We start from the raw sequence: 12674 nt of genomic DNA, 5'->3' as shown, positions 1-12674 counted from the left end.
CACCACCCTCATTCCCTCCTTGGATGAGGTTCATCAAGTCCGCTAGGGTAGTCTTCCCGCCAGCCATGGAAACTGCAAACAAAAAGCAAAGGTGTGAGCAATAGAAGAGTAAACACTAAAAATACAAAAAAGTAAAGAACTCACCAACATACGACCGATCGGCCTCCCGGTCCCCCATAACCATACGAGGGTTAAGATTTTTCTTGCCAAAAATGGCCAACAAGATGTCGGTAATGTTACGATCTTTTGGGCTTAACCAATCATAGGATATTTTTATCAAATAATCGGATCCCGCCCCGAAGCTCTAGTAAGTCGGGATCCGCCTTTCCCCCTCGGCAGTAAGCCTGAAGGGTTGATGACCCTCAATCGGCCTGACCTTGAAGAAAGTAGACTTAAAACCATGAAAGGAGTCCTCAAAAAGGCCAAAGATCCTACGACCTTGTTGGGCCCTGAAGGACATATACCCCTTCTTCGCCTTTCCCTGCCGAGAAGGGTACGTAAGAAAGAAAAGGTAAAGGAAAACGTTCACGGAGATCGGAAGCTCCAGATATTCATAAACCATCTCGAAGCATCGGATGGCAGCCCAACTGTTCGGGTGCAGTTGCGATGGAGCAACGTCACAACGGTTTAACAAACCCATGACAAAGGGGGAAAAGGGTAAGCGAACTCCCAAGGTCATGAACATGGGTTCATAAACTCACAACCAATCAACAACCTGTGGAGCTTCCAGGTTCTTCTGGCAAACACGCTCCCGACCAGCAGGAACATAAACTTGATACAACGCTTCCTTGGGACCACCTCCACACAAGAGCCCAGCCTGGCGCAAATCTTGGAGGCCCTCCTTAGTGACCTTGGAAGGGGTGTCCTTCACGTTGGAAGAAACCCAAGCATAATGATCAACGAAATCGGCTAGCGGCCGCTGAACCTGATTCGGAAGAACGAGGCGCTCGGCCATACCTACAGCGGGGGCACCACTTAGTCAGAACGGGAGTTCGGGAACCCTTAAAGCAGTAAAAATAAAACTATAACTCCCTAAATCACCCTCTACATACCCCTACACTAACCCAGAACTCAAGCAAAATCTAAGGAAAACCCAGTGGCACCCCCTCTAAAAGAAGAACCAAGCAAAAAACCCAGGCATGCTTAGGAAAATACACAAGAAAATACCAAAAGGAAAACTGCGAATCAACATACCAGGAAAATGCAGAATCCGCAAAGTAGAAGGAAGAAAGGGAAGAAGGAACACTGGAAGTAAGAAGGAAATCGAAACAGCAGCAAAAGCAGGGAAGAAGATGGAAGCAGCAGCAGTACGAAAGAATAGAAGAAGCAGAAAAGGGAGAATGAAGTTATGAGGGGGTTGCAAAACAAAAATAGGGCAAAAGGCGTAACCATCGAGGAAGAGCGCCAAAAGGCAGGGGCATACTCGTCGTTTCACGCAAATTTCAAATCATGAAACGATGGGCATTTAATGCCCCACACAGAAGCCAAGGAGGCAGCATCAGAGACGAGATGACCACGCGTGAGAAACACGAAACGCCATCAATGGACTCCCGAGAAGAAGAACACATCCCGTCTCGGCGAGTAGGACAAACACGCCTAGCCACGAGCTCCAAACCTCAAGACTAGCGTGTTGGGGGAACTGTTACGGACCGTTACAAGTCCAGCCCAACTAGCCGCCGGGTTGAGGCACCACCCCTGACCCAGGCCCAAGCTATCCCTCACAAGGAAAACCCGACGGGTCAGTCTTTAACACTCGACCCGGTCGACGCCCGACTTTACCACCTGCACGACCCAGTACACCACGCCTAGCAAACCGGTCGGGTTGGTATCCTCGGGGTAGCACCCGAAGCCCCGACCCGAAGTCCGAAACAACCTGCTCCTCCCACGTGGACAAGGACAACTCACAAACATCCTGACCAGTGGGTTAGGTCATTTATGGGCCCACCCAGCACAGTATATAAGGGGAAAGGTCAGCTCTCCCCCCGAGGTACACATCATCTTACCTAATTTGGCTATCATTTTGTACAGACACTGACTTGATCGTCAGAGTGTCCTTGTAGGTGGCCACCCCCCTCTCGTCCGTTCTACCACCGGCTTCGCCAGTCTCCACCTCTAGACCAGGAACCCGCTCCAAGCCACTTCAAGGTCTCGCCCCCTCATCCCTCCACCATCTTCTGACCTGTCGAGCACCCGAGATCATCTGGTGAAGAACATTGGCGCCGTCTGTGGGGACCCTAGAGCAGACATAGAGCGACTCCCCACTTCAGAGGAACTCTGCGAAGGAGGAGGGGCCCGCCTGAGCAGGGCTAGCTCGTCAGCCCGTGCTGGCGAATAGTTACGATCCTCCGTTCAGCCAAACCAACCAATCTACACTAAGACCCCCGAAAGACGTCCCTTCGGATGAACGGGGGCCGACAGTGCCAAGATCATGCAAGAGCTCAGGCACAGAATGCGAAACCTTGAGCGAGAGCTAGCAGCGAGGAGCCGATCCTACGGAGACGTCAGCCACTCCCACGGCAACGCCAATCGATCCCGCATCCGCACTCGCTCCCCCTCTCGAAGACACGAGAGCCGAGAAAGGAGCCTAACAAAGCGCGACGAGGCGCATACACAGGCGACCTCTTGACCTACCCAAGGCAGGACCGAGAGTCACAGGGAGTCCCAAAGAGGGAAAGCCAAGAAACAACAGAAACCCATCATCATGGGAGCCACTCCCTTCTACCGCTCGATCCTCAAGGTCTGGCTTCCGAAGAACTTCGACAAGCCGACGGACATGAGGTACGATGGGACTAAGGATCCCCAAGAGCACCTCACAGCTTTTGAAGCAAGAATGAACTTGGAAGGAGTAGGTGACGCTGGCCGGCCCAGCGATCTGATGGTTCAACGCGCTCCCACAAGGATCCATCACGGCCTTTGTCGACATCTCCCAAAGCTTCCTAGCTCGGTTCACGACACGCATAGCCAAGGCAAAGCACCTAATTAACTTACTAGGGGTTACCCCCAGGGGAGCCGACCAAGAAGTTCCTGGACAGATTCAACGACTAATGCTTGGAAATCGACGGCCTTACAGACTCAGTCGCTAGCCTCTGCCTAACGAAGGCATGCTAAACGAGGACTTTAGGAAGCACCTCACTACTAAGCCCGTCTGGTCCATGCAGGAAATTCAAGGTGTGGCCAAGGAATACATCAATGATGAGGAGCTGAGTCAGGTTGTAGCAGCCAACAAACGGCAGCTCCCAAACCCCTCAGCTCGGCAAGCCCCCCAGGTCGATAGATATAAGGAAGCTCCCAGGGACGGCACCTTAGCCAAGCAATCCAAGCAACCCCCATGGGTAGGAAGGTTCACAAATTACACGCCACTCACGGTGCCCATAGTGGAAGTTTACCAACAAATTGCAGACAAGGGAATCCTATCCAGACCTAGACAATTGAAAGAAAGAACGGGAGGCAACAAAAGCCTTTACTGCGATTATCACAAGGAATTCGGTCACAAAATCCAAGACTGCTTCGATCTCAAAGATGCCTTAGAGCAGGCCATCAAAGATGGAAAGCTGAGCGAATTCTCCGGCTCATCAGAGAGCCAAGGAGACGGGAACGTGAACGCTCTGAGGAAGATCGTAGCCGGACTGTCAAACCAAGGCAAGAACCCATAGGGGACGCCAACAACCCCCCAACCTTTGTGGTCAACGTCATGGTCGGGCGTGACAGCCCTCCTAAATCCAAGTCGGAAACAAAAAAGGATACCCGGATCCTATCCATCTCGACAGAAGGTCCCATCGTCAGCAGGGGACCTCCCACAATATCCTTTGGCCCAGAAGATAAATGGTTTCACGACCTCCCTGAGAACCCCCCATGGTGGTTACAGCAATGGTCGGGACAGGGTTAGTTAGACGAATCCTCGTCGATACCGGGGCCGACTCTAACATCCTGTTCAGAAACGTATTCGACGCCATGGGGCTCAAAGAGTCTGACCTCAAAAATCACCAGCACGGGGTCGTGGGACTAGGCGACAACTCCATAAAACCCGACGGGACGATCTCCCTCCCAATCTATCTTGGAACCGGTGACGCCAGGAAGTCGATTATGGCAGACTTTGTAGTCCTTGGAGACTCCACAGCATACAACATCATTCTGGGGAGAAAGACCATCAACGAACTCTCATCCATAATATGAAATAAATTCTTGACAATGAAGTTCATAACGGACAAGGGAACAGTTGGATCCATAAGGGGAGACCTAGAAGCAGCGGTCGCCTGCGATAACGCCAGTCTCTCCTTAAGGAAAGAATCTAAGAAGACAGCTGGCGTGTTCTTAGCAGACCTGGACGTCAGGATGGAAGACAAGTCGAGACCAGAACCAGAGGGGGACATGGAAAAGTTTCAGATAGGGAAGTCGGCAGACTAGTTTACCTTTGTAAATAGGAACCTGCCCCATGAACTCAAGGGCCCCCTCATGGAGGTTGTAAGGGCGAACGGTGACCTATTTCCGTGGACGCCATCAGACATGCCGAGATTGGATCCCGAGGTCATGTCCCATCGACTAGCCGTGAAACCTGATGCCAAACCAGTAGCCTATCGGCGAAGAAAGATGTCTCAAGAAAGGGCCGACGAAGTCGCCAAACAAACAGCCGGGTTGTTGGAAGCAGGATTCATCAAGGAACTCGAGTATTCGACATGGCTGTCCAACATCGTCCTAGTCAAGAAAGCCAGCGGGAGGTGGAGAATGTGTGTTGACTATTCCGACCTGAACAAAGCATGCCCAAAAGACTCTTTCCCCTCCCCAACATCGACACCTTGGTATACTCGGCGGCAGGGTATCGTTTTCTCAGCTTCATGGATGCGTACTCTGGCTATAACCATATCCCAATGCACCGACCTGACGAGGACAAAACGACGTTCATAACGCCAGGAGGCACTTATTGCTACAAAGTAATGCCATTTGGGCTAAAGAACGCAGGAGCCACCTATCAAAGACTAATGAGCAAGGTCTTCCACGACCTCATCGGCAAGACAGTAGAAGTGTACGTCGATGACACCTTGGTGAAAATAGCAGAGCCGAACAGGCTAATAGACGACCTCCAAGCTGTCTTCAAAGCACTAAGAAAATTTAAAATGAGGCTCAACCCACTCAAATGCACATTCACCATGGAAGCGGGGAAATTCTTAGGATTCATGATAACATAAAGAGGGGTAGAGGCCAATCCAGACAAGTACGAAGCCGTCCTCAAAATGACAAGCCTTGGAAGCGTCAAAGATGTGCAACGACTCACTGGTGCACGAAATTATGATCATCAACAATGGCGCCAAAGGACTTGGAGCTCTCAAACGTGAATCACACTTTGTCACAATTCCGCACAACTAAGCAGCAAGTGCACTGGGTCGTCCAAGTAATACCTTACGTGAGTAAGGGTCGATCCCACGGAGACTGTCGGCTTGAAGCGAGCTATGGTCACCTTGTAAATCTCAGTCAGGCGAATTCAGATGGTGATGGAGAATTGATAATTAAAAGATAAATAAAACATAAAATAAAGATAGAGATACTTATGTAATTCTTTGGTTGGAATTTCAGATAAGCGTATGAAGATGCTTTGTTCCTCCTGAACCTCTGCTTTTCGATTGCCTTCTTCCAATTATTCATACTCCTTTCCATGGCAAGCTTTATGTTGGACATCACCGTTGTCAATGGCTACTTCCCGTCCTCTCAGTGAAAATGTTCTACGCATGCTGTCACCGCACGACTAATCATCTGTCGGTTCTCGATCATGCTGGAATAGGATCCATTGATCCTTTTGCGTCTGTCACACGCCCAACAATCGTGAGTTTGAAGCTCGTCACAGTCATCCCTTCCCAGATCCTACTCGGAATACCACAGACAAGGTTTATACTTTCCGGATCTCAAGAATGACCGCCAATAATTCTAGCCTATACCACGAAGGTTCTAATCTTAGATTAGAAACCCAAGAGATACACATTCAAGCTTGTTTGCATGTAGAACGGAAGTGGTTGTCAGTCACGCGTTCATAGGTGAGAATGGTGATGAGTGTCACATAATCATCACATTCATCATGTTCTTGGGTGCGAATGAATATCTTGGAGAAGAAATAGACTTGAGTTGAATAGAAAAATAATAGTACTTTGTATTAATTCATGAAGAACAGCAGAGCTCCACACCTTAATCTATGGTGTGTAGAAACTCCACCGTTGAAAATACAAAAGTGATAATGGTGTAAGCATGGCCGAATGGCCAGCCTCCAAGGTCTAGGGACTAAACGTCCAAAGATCTGTGTCTAAATACAATAGTAAAAGGTCCTATTTATAGAGAACTAGTAGCCTAGGGTTTACAGAAATCAGTAATTAATGCAGAAATCTTCTTCCGGGCCCACTTGGTGTGTGCTTGGGCTGAGCATTGAAGCTTCCATGTGTAGAGACTTTTCTTGGAGTTAAACACCAGCTTTTGTGCCAGTTTGGGCGTTTAACTCCGGCTTTTGTGCCAGTTCCGGCGTTAAACGCCATAATTCTTGAGCTGACTTGGAATGCCTGTTTGGGCCATCAAATCTCGGGCAAAGTATGGACTATTATATATTTCTGGAAAACCCAGGATGTCTACCTTCCAACGCAATTGAGAGCGTACCAATTGGGATTCTGTAGCTCCAGAAAATCCACTTTGAGTGCAGGGAGGTCTGGATCCAACAGCATCTGCAGTCCTTTTTCAGCCTCTGAATCAGATTTTTGCTCAGGTCCCTCAATTTCAGCCAGAAAATACCTGAAATCACAGAAAAAAATACAAACTCATAGTAAAGTCTAGAAGAGTGATTTTTATTTAAAAACTAATAAAAACATAATAAAAACTAACTAAAATATACTAAAAACATATTAAAAACAATGCCAAAAAGCGTATAAATTATCCGCTCATCACAACACCAAACTTATATTGTTGCTTGTCCCCAAGCAACTAAAAATCAAATAGGATAAAAAGAAGAGAATATACAATGGATTCCAAAAACATCTATGAAGATCAGTATTAATTAGATGAGCGGGGCTTTTAGCTTTTTGCTTCTGAACAGTTTTGGCATCTCACTTTATCCTTTGAAGTTCAGAATGATTGGCTTCTATAGAAACTCAGAATCCAGATAGTGTTATTGATTCTCCTAGTTAAGTATGTTGATTCTTGAACACAGCTACTTTATGAGTCTTGGCCGTGACCTAAAGCATTTTGTTTTCCAGTATTACCACCGGATACATAAATGCCACAGACACATAACTGGGTGAACCTTTTCAGATTGTGACTCAGCTTTGCTAGAGTCCCCAATTAGAGGTGTCCAGAGCTCTTAAGCACACTCTTTTTGCTTCTGGACCACGACTTTAACTGCTCAGTCTCAAGTTTTCACTTGACACCTTCACGCCACAAGCACATGGTTAGGGACAGCTTGGTTTAGCCGCTTAGGCCAGGATTTTATTCCTGTGGGCCCTCCTATCCACTGATGCTCAAAGCCTTGGATCCTTTTTATCACCCTTGCCTTTTGGTTTAAAGGGGTATTGGCTTTTTCTGCTTGCTTTTCTTTTTTTTTTCTTTCTTTTTTTCTTTTTTTGCTTTTTTTTTGCAAGCTTTTCACTGCTTTTTCTTGCTTCAAGAATCAATTTTATGATTTTTCAGATTATCAAATAACATTTCTCCTTTTCCATCATTCTTTCAAGAGCCAACAATTTTAACATTCATGAATCAACAGTATCAAAAATATGCACTGTTCAAGCATTCATTCAGAAAGACAAAAGTATTGCCACCACATCAAAATAATTAAACTGTTTTAAAATTTGAAATTCATGCATTTCTTTTTCTTTTTCAATTAAAAACATTTTTCATTTAAGGTGATGGATTCATTTTCACAGCTTTAAGGCATAGACACTTAGACACTAATGATCATGTAATAAAGACACAAATATAAATAAACATAAGGCATAATTTTCGAAAAACAGAAAATAAAGAACAAGGAAGTTAAAGAACGGGTCCACCTTAGTGATGGCGGCTTGTTCTTCCTCTTGAAGATCTTATGGAGTGCTTGAGCTCCTCAATGTCTCTTCCTTGCCTTTGTTGCTCCTCTCTCATGGTTCTTTGGTCTTCTCTAATTTCATGGAGGAGGATGGAATGCTCTTGGTGCTCCACCCATAGTTGTCCCATGTTGGAACTTAATTCTCCTAGAGATGTGTTGATTTGCTCCCAATAGTTTTGTGGAGGAAAATGCATCCCTTGAGGCATGTCAGGGATTTCATGATGAGGAGTTTCCTCATGCTCTTGTCCATGAGTGGGATTTCTTGTTTGCTCCATCCTTTTCTTAGTGATGGGCTTGTCCTCATCAATGAGGATGTCTTCCTCTATGTCAATTCTAACTGAATTGCAAAGGTGACAAATGAGGTGAGGGAAGGCTAACCTTGCCACAGTAGAGGACTTGTCCGCTACCTTGTAGAGTTCTTGGGATATAACCTCATGAACTTCTACTTCCTCTCTAATCATGATGCTATGAATCATGATAGCCCGGTCTATAGTAACTTCGGATCGGTTGCTAGTAGGAATGATTGAGTGTTGGATGAACTCCAACCATCCCCTAGCCACGGGCTTGAGGTCATGCCTTCTTAGTTGAACCGGCTTCCCTCTTGAATCTCTCTTCCATTGAGCGCCCTCTTCACAGATGTCCATGAGGACTTGGTCCAACCTTTGATCAAAGTTGACCCTTCTATTGTATGGGTGTGCATCTCCTTGCATCATAGGTAAATTGAATGCCAACCTTACATTTTCCGGACTAAAGTCTAAGTATTTTCCTCGGACCATTGTAAGCCAATTCTTAGGGTCCGGGTTCACACTTTGATCATGGTTCTTGGTGATCCATGCATTGGCATAGAACTCTTGAACCATTAAGATTCCGACTTGTTGAATGGGGTTGGTGAGAACTTTCCAACCTCTTCTTCGGATCTCATGTCGAATCTCCAGATATTCGCCCTTTTTGAGCTTAAAAGGGACCTCGGGTATCACCTTCTTCTTGGCCACAAATTCATAGAAGTGGTCTTGATGCACCCTTGAGAGGAATCTCTCCATCTCCCATGACTCAGAGGTGGAAGCTTTTGCTTTCCCTTTCCTCTTTCTAGAGGTTTCTCCGGCCTTTGGTGCCATAAATGGTTATGGAAAAACAAAAAGCTTTAGCTTTTACCACACCAAACTTAGAAGGTTTGCTTGTCCTCGAGCAAAAGAAGAAAGAAGAGAGTAAAAGAAGAAGAAATAGAGGAGATGGAAGGGGCTTAGGGTCTCGGCCAAGGGGGAGAAGTAGTGTGTATGTTGTGTGAAAATGAAGGAGTGAAGATGGGTTTATATAGGAGTGGAGAGAGGGGGGTATGGTTCAGCCATTATGGGTGGTTTGGGTGGGAAAGTGGTTTGAATTTGAATGGTGAGGTAGGTGGGGTTTTATGAAGGATGGATGTGAGTGGTAAAAAGAATGGTGGGATTTGATAGGTGAGGGGTTTTTGGGGAAGAGGTATTGAGGTGATTGGTGAATAGGTGAAGAAGAGAGAGAGAGGTGGGGTAGGTGGGGATCCTGTGGGGTCCACAGATCCTGAGGTGTCAAGGATTTCTCATCCCTGCACCATGTGGCATGCCAAAACGCCCCTTGCTGCCAATCCTGGCGTTAAACGCCAGGCTGCTGCCCATTTCTGGCGTTTAACGCCAGCTTCTTACCCATTCCTGGCATTAAACGCCAGTCTGGTGCCCATTTCTGGCGTTAAACGCCCAGAATGGTGCCAGACTGGGCGTTTAACGCCCATTCTGCTACCCTTACTGGCGTTTAAACGCCAGTAAGTTTTTCCTCCAGGGTGTTCTGTTTTTAATACTGTTTTTTCTTCTGTTTTTGCTTTTTCAATTGTTTTTGTGACTTCACATGATCATCAACCTACATAAAATATAAAATAACAAAAGAAAATAGAAATTTAACATAGATAATTAAAGATTGGGTTGCCTCCCAACAAGCGCTTCTTTAATGTCAATAGCTTGATAGTGGGCTCTCATGGAGCCTCACAGATGTTTAGAGCAATGTTGGAACCTCCCAACACCAAACTTAGAGTTTGACTGTGGGGGCTCTGTCTGACTCTGTATTGAGAGAAGCTCTTCATGCTTCCTCTCCATGGTTACAGAGGGATATCCTTGAGCTTTAAACACAAGGGAGTCTTCATTCACTTGAATGATCAATTCTCCTCTGTCAACATCAATTATAGCTTTTGCTGTGGCTAGGAAGGGTCTGCCAAGGATGATGGATTCATCCACACACTTCCCAGTCTCTAGGATTATGAAATCAGCAGGGATGTAGTGGTTTTCAACCTTTACCAAGACATCCTCTACAAGTCCATAAGCCTGTTTCTTTGAATTGTCTGCCATCTCCAGTGAGATTCTTGCAGCTTGTACCTCAATAATCCCTAGCTTCTCCATTGCAGAGAGAGGCATAAGGTTTATACTTGACCCCAGGTCACACAGAGCCTTCTCAAAGGTCATGGTGCCTATGTTACAAGGGATTAAGAATTTTCCAGGGTCTTGTCTCTTTAGAGGTAATCTCTGCTTAGTCAAGTCATCCAGTTCTTTGATGAGCAATGGAGGTTCATCCTCCCAAGTCTCATTACCAAACAACCTGGTATTTAGCTTCATGATTGCTCCAAGGTACTTAGCAACTTGCTCTTCAGTAACATCTTCATCCTCTTCAGAGAAAGAATACTCATCAGAGCTCATGAATGGCAGAAGTAAATTCAATGGAATCTCTATGGTCTCAGTGTGAGCCTCAGATTCCCACGGTTCCTCATTAGGGAACTCCTTAGAGGCCAGTGGACATCCATTGAGGTCTTCCTCAGTGGAAATCACTTCCTCTTCCTCCTCTCTAGGTTCGGCCATGTGAGACGTGTTTATGACCTTGCACTCTCTCTTTGGATTCTCTTCTGTATTGCTTGGGAGAGTACTAGTAGGGAGTTCAGTAACTTTCTTACTCAACTGACCCACTTGTGCCTCCAAATTTCTAATGGAGGACCTTATTTCAGTCATAAAACTTTGAGTGGTTTTAATTAGATCAGAGACTATGGTTGCTAATTCAGAATGGCTCTGCTTAGAATTCTCTGTCTGTTGCTGAGAAGATGATGGAAAAGATTTGCCATTGCTAAACCTATTTCTTCCACCATTATTGTTGTTGAAGCCTTGTTGAGGCCTCTGTTGATCCTTCCATGAGAGGTTTGGATGATTTCTCCATGAAGGATTATAGGTGTTTCCATAGGAATCTCCCATGTAATTCACCTCTTCCATTGCTGGGTTCTCAGGATCATAAGCTTCTTTTTCAGGGGAAGCTTCCTAAGTACTGCCTGGTGCAGCTTGCATTCCAGACAGACTTTGAGAAATCATATTGACTTGCTGAGTCAATATTTTATTCTGAACCAGTATGGCATTCAGAGCATCAATCTCAAGAACTCCTTTCTTCTGATTTGTCCCATTATTCACAGGGTTCCTTTCAGAAGTGTACATGAATTGGTTATTTGCAACCATCTCAATGAGTTCCTGAGCTTCTGTAGGCGTCTTCTTCAGATGAAGAGATCCTCCAGCAGAGCTGTCCAATGACATCTTGGACAGTTCAGACAGACCATCATAGAAGATACCTATGATGCTCCATTCTGAAAGCATGTCAGAAGGACACCTTCTGATCAATTGCTTGTATCTTTCCCAAGCTTCATAGAGGGATTCTCCTTCCTTCTGTCTGAAGGTTTGGACTTCCACTCTAAGCTTGCTCAATTTTTGAGGTGGAAAGAACTTTGCCAAGAAGGCATTGACTAGCTTTTCCCAAGAGTTCAGGCTTTTTTTGGGTTGTGAATCTAACCATGTCCTAGCTCTGTCTCTTACAGCAAAAGGGAAGAGAATAAGTCTGTAGACTTCAGGGTCAACCCCATTGGTCTTGACAGTGTCACAGATTTGCAAGAATTCAACTAAGAACTGATGAGGATCTTCCAATGGAAGTCCATGAAACTTGTAATTCTGTTGCATTAGAGAAACTAATTGAGGCTTAAGCTCAAAGTTGTTTGCTCCAATGGCAGGGATTGAGATGCTTCTCCCATAGAAGTCAGGAGTAGGTGCAGTAAAGTCACCAAGCACCTTCTTTGCATTGTTGGCATTGTTGTTTTCGGCTGCCATGGTTTCTTCTTCCTTGAAAAGCTCTGTTAGGCCCTCTAGAGAGAATTGTGTTTTAGCCTCTCTTAGCCTTCTCTTCAAGGTCCTTTCAGGTTCAGGATCAGCTTGAACAAGTATGCCTTTATCTTTGTTCCTGCTCATATGAAAGAGAAGAGAACAAGAAAGTATGGAATCCTCTATGTTACAGTATAGAGATTCCTTGAGGTGTCAGAGGAAAAGAAGAATAGAAGGAGAAGGTAGAAAGAGAAGAATTCGAACTTATCAAGAGGGATAGAGTTCAAATTATTGATAGTGGAGGAGTGTTAGTCCTTAAGTAGAAGGATGTGAGAAGAGGGGAAGAATTTTCGAAATTAAAGTAAAAGATTTTGAAATAATTAAAAGAAATTTTGAAAATTTGATTGATGATTTTCGAAAACTAAAATTGGGAAAGAAATTAAGTGATTTTGAAAAAGATTTTGAAATTAGAAATTAAAAAGATATGA

General features: G+C 45.4%; 1 non-coding gene across 1 annotated transcript; it reads left to right on the top strand.

The window, feature by feature from the left end:
• Window positions 1-11685: 11685 nt before the first annotated feature.
• LOC112739624 (small nucleolar RNA R71) lies at window positions 11686-11793 on the top strand. Its single transcript, XR_003170555.1, has one exon. It is a non-coding gene; the product is annotated as a small nucleolar RNA R71 (small nucleolar RNA).
• Window positions 11794-12674: the final 881 nt, after the last annotated feature.

Source organism: Arachis hypogaea, chromosome 13 (assembly GCF_003086295.3).
Source record: "Arachis hypogaea cultivar Tifrunner chromosome 13, arahy.Tifrunner.gnm2.J5K5, whole genome shotgun sequence".
NCBI classification, from domain to species: Eukaryota; Viridiplantae; Streptophyta; class Magnoliopsida; order Fabales; family Fabaceae; genus Arachis; species Arachis hypogaea.
Note: the sequence above shows the minus strand (reverse complement) of the source record. Positions and strands in the feature narration are given on the sequence as shown.